The sequence below is a fragment of the Culex quinquefasciatus genome, chromosome 1 (assembly GCF_015732765.1).
Source record: "Culex quinquefasciatus strain JHB chromosome 1, VPISU_Cqui_1.0_pri_paternal, whole genome shotgun sequence".
NCBI classification, from domain to species: Eukaryota; Metazoa; Arthropoda; class Insecta; order Diptera; family Culicidae; genus Culex; species Culex quinquefasciatus.
The window spans coordinates 113,756,663-113,770,020 of record NC_051861.1 but is presented as its reverse complement, the minus strand read 5'-3'; the positions used below and the strand labels follow the sequence as shown (position 1 = coordinate 113,770,020).

General features: G+C 34.4%; 2 protein-coding genes and 1 non-coding gene across 3 annotated transcripts in view; 2 read left to right on the top strand and 1 right to left on the bottom strand.

The window, feature by feature from the left end:
* The window catches only part of LOC6045627, a 342,844-nt gene that overhangs the window by 301,112 nt on the left and 28,374 nt on the right, over positions 1 to 13,358 (bottom strand). The gene's annotated exons all lie outside the window — the stretch shown is intronic.
* Positions 1 to 13,358, top strand: part of LOC6048774 — a 307,506-nt gene that overhangs the window by 270,176 nt on the left and 23,972 nt on the right. The window lies entirely within an intron of this gene.
* Positions 7,228 to 7,310, top strand: Trnal-cag. Its single transcript has one exon. It is a non-coding gene; the product is annotated as a tRNA-Leu (tRNA).

Genomic DNA, 13,358 nt, shown 5'->3' with positions numbered 1-13,358 from the left:
CGAAATGTAATTATATTAGGTGGTAGAGTAGGACAAATACTACCAAAAACAAACATAAACTAAACAAGATAAATGCAAATTAAAATACAAAAAATGAAGCAAAAAAAACATAAAACAAGAGAAGTAAAGTTTTTCGTACAACAAAAGTTGCTCAAAATGACCTCCTGAACACGGGAAAAATAAATATTTTCGAAAAAAAAATTGGGCAGTAGAGGGTTAACAAAATACGTATTTTTTTTTTGATTTTTGAGATTTTTGGATGTGTTTAACGGGGACCAAAAACGAATGTTAAAAAATGAATCATTCGTGAAATTTTCGTAAAAAAATATATATTTTTTTTAATTAAGGCTAATATTTCAAAATGTTTTCGAAAAGATCGGAATCTTTTTCTTTAAGCTGTTGTTTCTCATCAACCAGTGGTCCAATCTTCAATGTCTCTTTATAAACAATTTTATAGCAAATTTCTGGACCTGAAAAAAAAAATTCAGAAAGGGTCACTCATGGTCACTATTTAAAAAATCCAAACACTGCAAATATTTCGCTGAAATCAAACTTTCCGTGGCTTTATCTTGAAAACGAGGCACCTTATCAAAAAATCTGTAAAGTACTTTTCAATTGCAAATTCATTGCAACATAACAAACTTTTTGTCCAAAAATCACTATTTTTCTAAAACATCATCAAAAAATCTCGAAAACAAAAAAAAAACGTTATTTGGGAAATTCAGTTTCAGACAAATGCTTGAAATAAATTTGCAATTCGCGATTAAAAGCTCCATAATTCCGGCAGATGGCGCAAAGCATCGAAGAATGACGATTCAAATTTCGCTGTTCGGTTACATAGGAATGCAAACTTAAAATTGAATTTACAGCTCTTAGAACAACTTTTGAGAAAAAAATCAAGTAGTAGGAGTGTAAACTTTTTGCCCTCTATAAATTAATGCAATAAAAAAAGTTTGAAAAAAAAAATAATTTTGAAAAAATAATATTGTTTAAAATGATAGAGCATCAAAAGTTAACAAAGTATCAGCTCGAATTTTTGGTCAAAAGTTGTTTTGAACGCTGAAATGTAACAAAACAGAATTCGCATACATAACCTCAAAGGGCGAAAATTTCAATCGACATTCTTCGCTTTGTTCTGCTACTCAACACTAGGTGTCGCATGTCGTTTGGCTCTTGAACGGCAATGGCTTAAATATTTTAGAATATTTGAATCTCGGTGATTCATTTTTGTTCGTAATTCTGTATGGCTAAAAAGGTGCAATTTTAAGTCCACTTAAACATATATTTTCAGTCCCTTCAAGAAGCATGCTTTGATTTTTAATTCTATAATTTGATAACTCTCTCGATGGTCTCTACAATATCGACAACGAGAGAGTCCACTGTATAAAACATAAAAAAATACGAATTTTAAGAAATTTACTATTTGTGACAAAAAAAATTAAATAAAACATTTAAAAACGGTTATTTTGCGTGTAAAAGCGGGCAATTTTTCAAAGTGTAACCATTTTTTCAATTTTTTTCAAACAATACAAATAACTTTGTTGAAAAGTTCAAATCAATCAGAACGTATCATAATTTAATATACACAGAAATTAAATTATTTTAGGGTAAACTGCTCTTTTATCAGTCTGGCAACACTGCCATTTACTATCAATTTAATTTGAATGTCAAAGGTACAGGCAGACACGAATACTTTCTGGGGTAATGGTTTGGTATTTTAATTTTAAGATTAATTTCGCTTTCTAAAATATGTAATAAAATTCACTGAATTTTTCCACTTTAATTAATCGTCTATTTTATGTCATAATCTCACTTTTCACTGCTCTAGTTTCATTCCATTCTTTTCACGACATCACTTTTTTTTATTGTTTTCATCTCCTCATAATATAATCCTTTCCACGTGCAAATCATACCGCTCTGACCACTTCACATGGCATGTTAATGTGTCCCCAGCAGCACCGGCCACAACCGCACAATCCAGATCGCCGGGGCTCATTTTATATTGTTATGCAAATCCTTCACTCATTTTCTCCGTCATTGGCCATCGGACATTGGACGGATCTTTCTTCGAACCCGGACGTCACGTCGCTCACTTTTTTCTTCTTTTTGTTTTCGCCACCGCCATTCACTTTTATTTCTGCGCCGCGCCACTTTTGCATAAAAAGTAAAATCTATAAAAATTATCATTTATTTGGATGACAAACTCGCTCGTCTGGGGGAGCAAAAGTGCATGCAATGAGTCTTATTAAATTGTTGGGTCTTTTTATGTTCCTTTCAATTTCGGATCACCTTCCGTGAATTTTTTGAATTTTTTTTTCTCAAAATTGTTCAAAATGCACCGCAATCCACCGAAGAAACGAGTGCATTAATCGGAGGGGCAGTGAATTATTCATTACGCGCGGGAAGAGTTCCCCGTTGATCCATAAATAATATCCTTTGGCACATCCTGCTGCATTTATGAACAACTCAAACACGACGCAAAAAAAAATCATTAACATTAACAGGAATCACGAGGAGAGGGGGGATCGACACGGAAAGAAAAAGAGCGACATCACCAGAAAAATGGGCGAGAGTCAGAAAACAACAACAAAAAAAAAAAGAATCGAGATTAATTCAATTCATTACCGGATGGTCATTAATGAGACATGTCAGATATGCGTTCCTCACTCCCGCATTAAGGAGAGGGAAAAGAGGGGGTGATAATTAAGTATATGCTGTTTTTGCTGTACTGAGAGAATCGGGAGTCTCCCGATAAGATTCATTGCCTTTTGACAATGGCGTCGGAATTGAGTTGTTCGCGGGAGAGATCGTAACAATCAAAAGTATCTACTTAAACATTATTGGAAAAGTTTTAAATAAATTAATTCTGATATCTTTTCCAATCCAAAACATAACAATCTAATTGTATGGAAAGAAATTTTAAAAATAACCTAGAAATCGAAATTTTTAAAACACGAAATAAGAATTGAAAGTTGTAAACCTTAAAGTCAGTCTATCAAAAAAATCCAAATTTTGCGTAAAAACAGGCCAGTAGAAGGTTTCTACACAACACCAATTCAATCATAAATTGGAGCCCTTGGTACGGTATGTCCACGCACCCTTCAACTCCGATAGATTCAGTGAAAAGTGATCCGTTCGCCGAATCCTCTCTGCGGTAAAACCAACGCAGTGGGGCTGGCCGATTCAATTTTCGCCAAAACAGGTGTTTTCGTAATCATGGTGCAAATTCGAAACCCAGAAAGCGAAATATTGAAAGTCTAGCATTTTTGTTACATTTTATATTTTTCATTTAATGAATGTGGAAAGGATGCGCTCAATCATTTTAAAATTTCTAAACATTCGTATTTATTTTTCGTGCCAACAAATCGAACAAAAAAAATGCAGTAATCTTAAAATTGTTCACCACTAAAATTTATTTTTAAATAAGATTTTTTTTGCCTATGACGAGGTATAAAAAAAAAGAGTAAAAAAATGCTAAATAGATAACCCAGTCAATACTCCCACAAACAATTTAATTAGCAGAAATAGAAGAAAATGTCCACTGAGTAAATTTTTTAAATAAGTATCTCAGACGCAGACATTTTTGAGCATTGAGCATATTTTGATCTAGAGATGTTTTGCTTCCCCAAAAATTTTACAATATTTTTTGAATATTTTTCTGTTCTATGCATTAAAAATAGTAATTTTTTGATTTTGTGTTATTTTTTCACAACTTACTTTTTTTTCGTAAGGAATCATTTTATCAGTAAAATGAATTATTTTGAAAACAGTTGAGAAGTCTTCTAAAAAATTTTTCGGAAAATTTTGTAAATCAAGACTAACATGTTAAAAAGGTCAAACATTTAATATTAACTTCAGTTTTCATGTTTCTTTTTCTTTAAGCCAATCTTCAATGTCTCGTAGACAATTTCATTGCAAATTTTCTGAACTTTTCAAAAACATATTTTTAGAAGTGGTCACTCATGGTCACTATTTTTAAAAATCGAAAAACTGCAAACATTTCGTTAAAATCAAAATTTCGGTGGATATATCTTAAAATGGAGCCCTTTATCAAAAAATCAGTAAAGTACTTTTCGATTGCAAATTCAATTTTACATAAAAAAAATTTGGTAAATTGTTTTTTGGTATAAAATTTAGTTTTTTGTTTCAAAAATCATTATTTTTTCAAAAAATCATAACTCGGCGACAGATTTTCTTACCATACTTCTATATAGCTTAAAAGTTGCGGATTTTTATCCCCTAAAACATATCAAAAATTCTCGAAAATCAAAAAACAAGTATTTTGGGAAATTGAGTTTTTGTGACAAAAAAGTTAATTAAAAAATCGGCATTTTTTTCCGTTTATCTATTTTTTTTTCCTCAATAGTCCTTAACAAAACCTACAACTTTGCCGAAGACACGAAATTGATCAGAAAATTCACTCAAAAGTTACAGCTGTTTAAATATTTACGTACCATTTTTGTATGGACAGCTGCCAAAATTGTATGGAGACTTGTATGGGTGAACCAATGACACAAAATAGCTTCTTTGGTCATGGGGAAGGCCCCCACAAAGTTTGAGCCCAATCAAAAAATTCAAAAAATAAAAATGTTCGAAATCGACCGATTTCGTAGAGAATTGCTCCAATTCAGCTGAAAAAAAGACAGGTGGTCAATTAGAATTATTGAAATCCTAAGCAAGGCTTTTTGCAATTTGGCTATTGAGAATTAAAAGCTTTGAAATTGTTCCGTAATTTGAAAAAAAGATTGAAAAGAAATATTGTTTATTTTTGTACAACACAAATCTTTTTGCTTATTTAAAAATATCTGAAAATTTATTCAAAAAAACTCTTAAAAAAAATTCCTCTAAAAAGACTTATTCACTTGCGAGCAAAAATCAAAAGCGACGCATAACTCCCCTGACCGTTTCATACCGTTTTTCACTTCCACGCAAATCGCTACTGAACGCTCACTCTCTTCGCTCTCCCTCTCACTCCAATCGTTTAGTATAGAGAATGGTTCAAAGAGGCCGATTGGGCTATGTCGCTCAAAACTGACTCAAAGTAGTTTGAACTCGAGCTTGTTTGGATTATGTTTAAAATTGTATAAAATCAATGCTTTTAATCTTATTTGTTGATAACACAACATCAAAGATACATTTGACAGCAAATTCCACCAAAAGAGCGACGCGCTGGTATTTCGTTGAATTCTCTCCTCCCGACAATATTCGTTTGTGACTCTTCTCTTTCGCAGCCGAGTGATGGTCGGCTTGCTATCGCGAATATCGAAAGCCCAACGAACCGACGAGAAATACCGTATCGCTGGCTCCGATGGAATTATCGTTCCAACCGGAGAGACACGCACACGAAATTGCTGTATACATACACTGGAGCTCACGCACACAAATTAACTCATTTCTACAGGGCTTACGGGCGAGAGAATTTCACGATTGCTCTTTCTCTTGCTTTTTGAGCGAGGGGACTGGCCGTGTGAGAGATTTTTTTCCGTCTTACGCATCGGTTTGTTCGTTGCTCGCTATTTCATCGGCGTCGTTTTCGCTTCGCTCTCTTGATGCAGTTTTGGGAGAACGCCGAAAATTTGATGATTTGAGCGAGGGACGATATTTAAAAGCCCTCGCCATCGGCGAGGAAACGAGAAAATACCATCCCTGGCAATGAGTGAGTGATTTCTGGACTTTGAACCGAAAATCAGGAGGCTTGATTTTCATGTCTATTGAAAATTCAATGGCCAAAAATTCGAAATCTATAAAACGGTTCATAATGTCGTAATTTGATAGAAGATAGAAAAAAATGGAAGTAGAGGAAATATACCCATTTTAATCACTCTAAGCCGTTCGACCCATTCTCATCACTTTTGTCGTTTTCCGCTATTAAATCAACATTTTCAGATGTATCAACAATGGAGAATTGCTTGCTTACTTTTATTTGAGTTATTTATTACTTTGGAACAGTCAAAAACACTTTATGAAAGCTGTAATTCATGATCAAAGTGCTGATAGGCCGATAATAGAAATAGGCTGAAAAAGGGTATAGTTCCCCTAACATTATTCGTCACCTGATTGAAAGAGACGGAGTCTAAATATTGTTCAAATATCGTCCAGACTCAATTATCCAAAGTTTTTTTTTTTTTATGAACTTCGCATAATCATGTCATGGGCAAAAAAAATCGTATTTTTTATTTTGTTACTTTTAAAACAAAAGCATTTTCTCAATATTTTATCATAGCAATTTTGGCCGCCATCCTGAATCTAAAATTTCCTAATCACATTTGAGAGCCTTTTTGGGGTCAAATTTGAACTCAACGACCCAAAGTAAGACTGATTTTTTCCCGAGGATTTCGGATAATCTAGCCTGGACTGTGCTTTACATCTGACATGTATTGAGGTGTTGATTTTTTGAATGATTACAGTATTTTGAAATCATTTTAAAATGCGCATGTCTTTGCAATACTCAAATATAATAATTGTCTGAAAACGAAAAAAAAAAAAAAATTAAAAAAATCGAGATAATCCTAGGTCAAGTTTATATTGGTTTTTAAAGTAAAACTCATCTTCAACACCAAATAGTCTAATGATTTTGTTTGATATTTCGTGATCCGAACCTGTCATAAATAATAAAATTGAAAATAATAATGCTTGATTGAAAACATCCAAAGATATAGATTTCAAAACAAAAATTAAGATTAATCACCTTATATTCAAAAAAAATCTTCGGATTGATCCGAAGATTTTGCTTGCCGAAATTACAAGCCATAAAACATACAAGCTAATCGAGTCACTACAACTCAACGAAGAAGTTTTTGCGTGAAATATGAACTCACAACACACTCGCAAAAAAAAATCTATTTTCTACCTTTTTGCATCATTCCGTTTCTCACTCTTCCTTTCGTTATTCCACTTTTTTATTTATTACCTCACACACCCGACTAGAACACACACACAAACACACACCCATCTCTCACGAAACCCAGCAGCAGCAGGAAGTAAACGCGCGCGAGCTATTAATAGCTCCCACATGGTTGATTTGGTATCATGCGTGTGTGTGCGTGCGTCAGAAAGCCGGCCGGCTTAGAGAGAAAGAACGAGAGAGAGCGCGATGATAAACGATTGCCGAGAGTCTCTGTTCAAGCCACTTAGACTGGCTGCGAACTGTGCTCATCTGCCCTGCTTGAGAGTTGGGTGTGCGCGGGAGAGCAGCCGGTCGTGTCCGGCACTCCCCACTCCCAGCAAGTCAGGATGGCCGAGCGGTCTAAGGCGCTACGTTCAGGTCGTAGTCTACTCTGTAGGCGTGGGTTCGAATCCCACTTCTGACAAAAGCATTTTTTATGGCGCGTGGATGGTTGATTTTGATTGAAAATTTGTCAAAATCAGTAAATTGTCGCAATTTTAGTTTTTTTTTCAGCACAACGGAAAAAATCACAACTCGCAACAGTATTCCCCTTTGGGGAAGGGGGACGGAGAAAAAAAAACATTAATTTTGCAACTGCTGATTAATTTTCCGTGATTTTTCACAATTAATGAGGGGGTGGTGGCGCCGGTGAGAACGATTGTTCCCGTTTTTTTCGGTACTCAGTTCCATTTATTTTTTCGAAAATTGAGTTGATTTCGAAAACAACATCCCACAAGATTGGGGAAACTTTTGGCCCCTTCTCTTCCTTTTTATTCAAAAATTAAAAGGAATTTTGGAAAGGGGAAAATGCGTTCACGATCGCGTTATTTTTTTTTTCGGGAGTCAGAAACATAAATTATGATTGTGAATCAATTAATTACATGAATTATGTATGTTTCGTATAATTAAATTTATGTACGGACGATTACGTACTTTTCGAGGTGTGCACGCCCGCGCGTGGGTGAGAGTTAATTTGTTTGAGTGTGTATGTTCTTCTGTTGTGCGATTTTTTTGCGTGCTTTTGAGTGTGGGAGAAATGAGGCTTGCAGAACAGATGGAATGATGATTTTTTGTTGAGTTAATGTGAGTGAGTTTATACCGGCATCATTATAGCATGAGGGTAGTAGTAATTAAACATTCTGATTACATCGTACTTACGCAAATTTGAATTACAGTTTGGCTTACCTGTAAAAAATAAGAAGAGAAAAATAAATCGTTAGAAACGTGGGTTAGCCAAATTATTAGTTGATACTTTCTATAAATCACTGTACTGTTATTATTTAATTTGTTCAAATCTAATTTAACACATACGCAGCCAGTCCGACGAAAGCATGCCAGCCAGCCTTACCGTGTTGTGTGTTCACCGCAGAGAGAATTCTGTGAACGGATAACATTTCTCAAAATCAACAAGGGAGGAAGGATGCGTGGACATACCATACCAAAGGGAGCCATTAGAAGTTTCATGTGTGTTCTTGTATTATTTAGTTTATTTTCTGAACTTAGAAAAAAACTATTTTTTTATATTTTTGAACGCAATTAGACTTAAACTTTCAATCTAGACAATTGGAGAACATTCCCACTGGGAATAACTGAAAATGTGATTTACCACATTTTGACAAGTTTAGGAATTTTTTGATCAAAAAAAACTTTTTGGCTTAATTAATGGTAATAACAAAAAATAACACATTTTTCTGTTTATCAGTCAATCAGTTTAATTTTATTATCAAAAATAAAAAATATTTTTTCAAAACAGAGCTTTTAAGTTATACTAAATTTACATATTTTTCTACAACAAAAATAATTGTTTAACGTTTTTTGTAAATAAAATTTTCAGTCCAAAATTAATTGTTACTCTAAACCTAAACTTTCTAACTTTTAAAAAGTGTTTTTTTCCACACCAAATTTCGTATCGCTGAGCTTCAGTTGATATTTGGTTCGGTGTACACACCAAACTCTCAGCATTGAATTTAATTGAAATCTGCACTGTTCAATATTTCAGCAAGTGAAAATCTGCTGAAATTTCAGTAATGTTTGACAGCTCAATAAATACTTCAACTTCAAATTCAAGATTTACGAAAAACTTACCGAAAATTACAGTAATGCCGTTTTCATATATTTTTAAAGACTTATGCCTTTGGCTGCATCAATTAACTTCTTTGTTCTTTTTATGTTATGCAATTTAATCTTATTTTTTTGTGAATTTTTAGATTTACACGCAATACATGTAAATTAACAATTTTTTAAAGTAAAAATTACACATTTAGTTTCTCAAAACAAATTCTCAAGTCCCGAAAAAAAATCAATTTCAAAAAACTTAATCAAACCACCAAATTTTATACGAATATATTTAGTTATAAATTTCACACTTATTTCATGAATCACTAAAAGTTTTTAAGGGTTTCGAACTATTGTCTGATGTACCTTATTTTTTTTATTCACATTTATTTTTTTTTTTCACTTTCTATCTTTTTATTAACTTTTGTTTCATTTTATAGAGTCAGATTTGCGATTCCTTTCCGTAGGGTCGTAGAATTTTCGCGTCCGCCGTCGGTGTGTTTTTCGTTTTTTTGGCGTGCGTGTGTGCGTGTGAAGGTGTGGCTGGCTTTTGCTGTCCCGATGACAGTTGAGCCAGTCAGATTTGCGATTCCTTTCCGTAGGGTCGTAAAATTTTCGCGTCCGCCGTCGGTGTGTTTTTCGTTTTTTTGGCGTGCGTGTGTGCGTGTGAAGGTGCGGCTGGCTTTTGCTGTCCCGATGACAGTTGAGCCAGTCAGATTTGCGATTCCTTTCCGTAGGGTCGTAAAATTTTCGCGTCCGCCGTCGGTGTGTTTTTCGTTTTTTTGGCGTGCGTGTGTGCGTGTGAAGGTGCAGCTGGCTTTGGCTGTCTCGATGACAGTTGAGCCAGTCAGATTTGCGATTCCTTTCCGTAGGGTCGTAAGAATTTTCGCGTCCGCCGTCGGTGTGTTTTTCGTTTTTCTCGCGTGCGTGTGTGCGTGTGAAGGTGCGGCTGGCTTTTGCTGTCCCGATGACAGTTGAGCCAGTCAGATTTGCGATTCCTTTCCGTAGGGTCGTAGAATTTTCGCGTCCGCCGTCGGTGTGTTTTTCGTTTTTGGCGTGCGTGTGTGCGTGTGAAGGTGCGGCTGGCTTTTGCTGTCCCGATGACAGTTGAGCCAGTCAGATTTGCGATTCCTTTCCGTAGGGTCGTAAAATTTTCGCGTCCGCCGTCGGTGTGTTTTTCGTTTTTTTTTGGCGTGCGTGTGTGCGTGTGAAGGTGCAGCTGGCTTTGGCTGTCTCGATGACAGTTGAGCCAGTCAGATTTGCGATTCCTTTCCGTAGGGTCGTAAGAATTTTCGCGTCCGCCGTCGGTGTGTTTTTCGTTTTTCTCGCGTGCGTGTGAAGGTGCGGCTGGCTTTGGCTGTCCCGATGACAGCTAGCCAGTTTTATTTGACCCTATCAACACCCTATCATACCATTTCAGCTCTATACACATCGAAACTCGTCGTTCGCACCGTTAATCAGTACCTCACTGAACATCAATCATTTAAAACTCGTAAAATCATCTCAAGTTAAAAGTTACATTGTTTAATCCTTCATCCTTTAATTACAAATGATTTTTGTTCTATCTTTCCACAGCCGGCTGTCTAAGACTAGACCATTTCATTTAAAATTTAACAACCGATAAACGGGAAATGTCTCATCCGCAGCATCCGATTGTTTGCCTTGAGAATAATATATAACATCTTTTAACAAACACTATGATTTTGGGTCGCATCATCATCTTCTATGATGAATCCTGACCAAACACCCTATCCTACTAACAAGTTTTCAGGTTCCTGGCGCTCGTGGGGTGTAAGCACAGAGTAAATCAGCTGCCCTAGTAGCAACCTGCGCTAACTAACATTCCCGTCCCTTAAAATCGAGGTCTACAAACTGACATGGCGGGCGCCGTTGGTGGCCAATGACTGTTACCTATTCGCAACTGATCTAGCTTTAGCAATCATGGTGTTTTATCTTTTCAGCGCATTCATACATGCTGTTGATAAGGGAAACACCACTAGATCGTCGAAGCCTATAATCAGTAGTGCTGAAAGGATATTACGGTTCTGTTCAGCAACGGAGGGGCAACCATGGGTGATCTCTCATGCTCATGCTCATGCTTTTATTAACTTTTGTTTCATTTTATATGTGATTTTGAAATAATTTATGAATAATAGAAAAATTTCTTTTGAAAAAAGAAAAAAAAAAACAAAGTCTTTTTAAAAAAAATGAACACAGAACAAAATCTCTGATTTAATTGACATTTCAACACTAAAAGTCAAAATCTCAAACTACCTACTTTTTAATTTTTTAGAAATTTTAGAATCAAGAGTATCTTTTGAAAGGGCTAAAAAAACCTTATCCACAAAGAAAAAAAAAGTAATATTACAGGAATCAATGAATATTTTTTATAACTTTTTATTTTTTGAATAAGACATTTATATTTTTGAGCTAGATTGTTTTATATCTGAACTATTTTTGTTAAAATTAACCTATTTAAGGAACCAGCAGTCTGACCAACAAAGTAAAAAAACAACAAATAAAAAAAACGAACAATGTCAAAAAAAAAAAAAGAAATTTTCGCAGTTTTTCAACAATGTGTTTCACGGGAGTGCTTTCCCTCAATCAATTATTTGAATTTAAAAAAAATATTAGAAGAATCCGTCAGAAAATGTCTATATTATGAAAACGACGCACTTTGTCAAAAAATGTGTTGAGTCATTTTCGATTGCAAAATTTGAACTCGCACCTTAAAAATGATTTATAAAATTTTGTTTGACAATTTTTAGATGTTTTCCAGAAATCGGATTTTTTTCAAAAATTCATGGCTCCTGTGCCAGATTTAAGTTCCTGAAGCCTTTTTAAGTTCCTGAAAATATATTCGCACATTTTTTTAGTACCTTTTGACAACCTACAACCTTATTATAACCTACAACTTTGCCGAAGATACCAAATCAATAAGAATATTCCTTCTCAAGATACACAGAAAAAAAGTTTAATTTTGGAAGGTTGAAAATTTGGTTGGTTCAATATTACCTCTTTGTTGAGTAATGCTACCTAAAAAATGAGTAAAAACCTGACAAAAATTTACCAGTTTCTGATGTCACCACACAGCAAAAATTAGTATAAATTTGGAAGGTTGATTATTACCTCTTCAATGTTGTAAGTTGTAAGTTTACCTCAACTTAGACTGAAAAACTGGCATTACACCAGAAAAGTGGTAAAGTTACACATTTTCAGAGGTAAAATAACACATTTTTTGATGATATGAAAATGACCTGATGAAAATTCACCAAAATCTGATGAAAATCTAGCAGTTCCTGATGCAATAATACACATTTTTTTTACACAAAATCTGTCATCATTTCCTGATGAATATTACCATCATTTTTTTCTGTGTAAAGTTACATCATAAAAGAGGTAATGTTCAACCTTCCAAAATTACACCTTCCGAATCTTTTTTTACTATGCAGAAGTTAAATTGGATAAATATAATCAAATTTTCGTTGTAACGTAAGAAAGTCAATCCACGAAGCAAAAACACATTTAAGACAATAGAAACACATGTTTCAAATGAAATTGTGTGTTTTTCTAACTTAGAAAGTAGTGAAAACACAAAATTCAATGCAAAATACACAGCAAAAATTGTGTATGGTGTGATTTTGGAAGGTTGAATATTACCTCTTTTATATTGTGATTTTGCCTCGATTTAGACTGAAAAAGTTACATCACACCAGAAAAGAGGTAAAATTACAAATTTTCTGTGGTAAAATTACACATTTATTTTGACCTATAAGAAATATTACCATGATTTTTTTACTGTGTAATACAAAAAATGCATGAATATGATTGTTTATCAATGTTTGATGTACCGTCAGTGGGGGTGACTATGAGTCAAAAAACGATACACCTCTCGTAATTTCTTAATAACAAAAACAATTTAAATAACATCGAAAATCTTTCAACGTAGATTTGTTCTTAGATAGTTTACTAACATTTTCCCAAAATATGGTGGATTTTGATGAACACTACTTTAAATGCTAATAGTTTGAAAATTGACCCAACACCCTTAGAGGGGGTGACATTGGGTCAAATGAAACTAAAATGATGCTCAAATACAACGATATGGTAAAAACAAGTCATCCAACAGTGTTTCTTGTTCGAGGGAATTGTATTGACACGCTACAATGTTTGATGTGGAGATTTTCAAACATTTGGGTAGTTTTCGAGCAATTCTAACAAAAATATTAGATACATGATTTTCGAGAGGTCATTTTTGGCCAAAAACGTACCCCAACTTTAGACAGCTGTCAAAATAACAGGATTTGTTCTAGGAACGAGATTTTTTCAGCGAAGTCATCTTAAGATGTCCCCTACACAACCCTTTTCACAGATTTCAGTTTCATTGAGAAGAACCTGAGAAATGGTAAAATCCGTA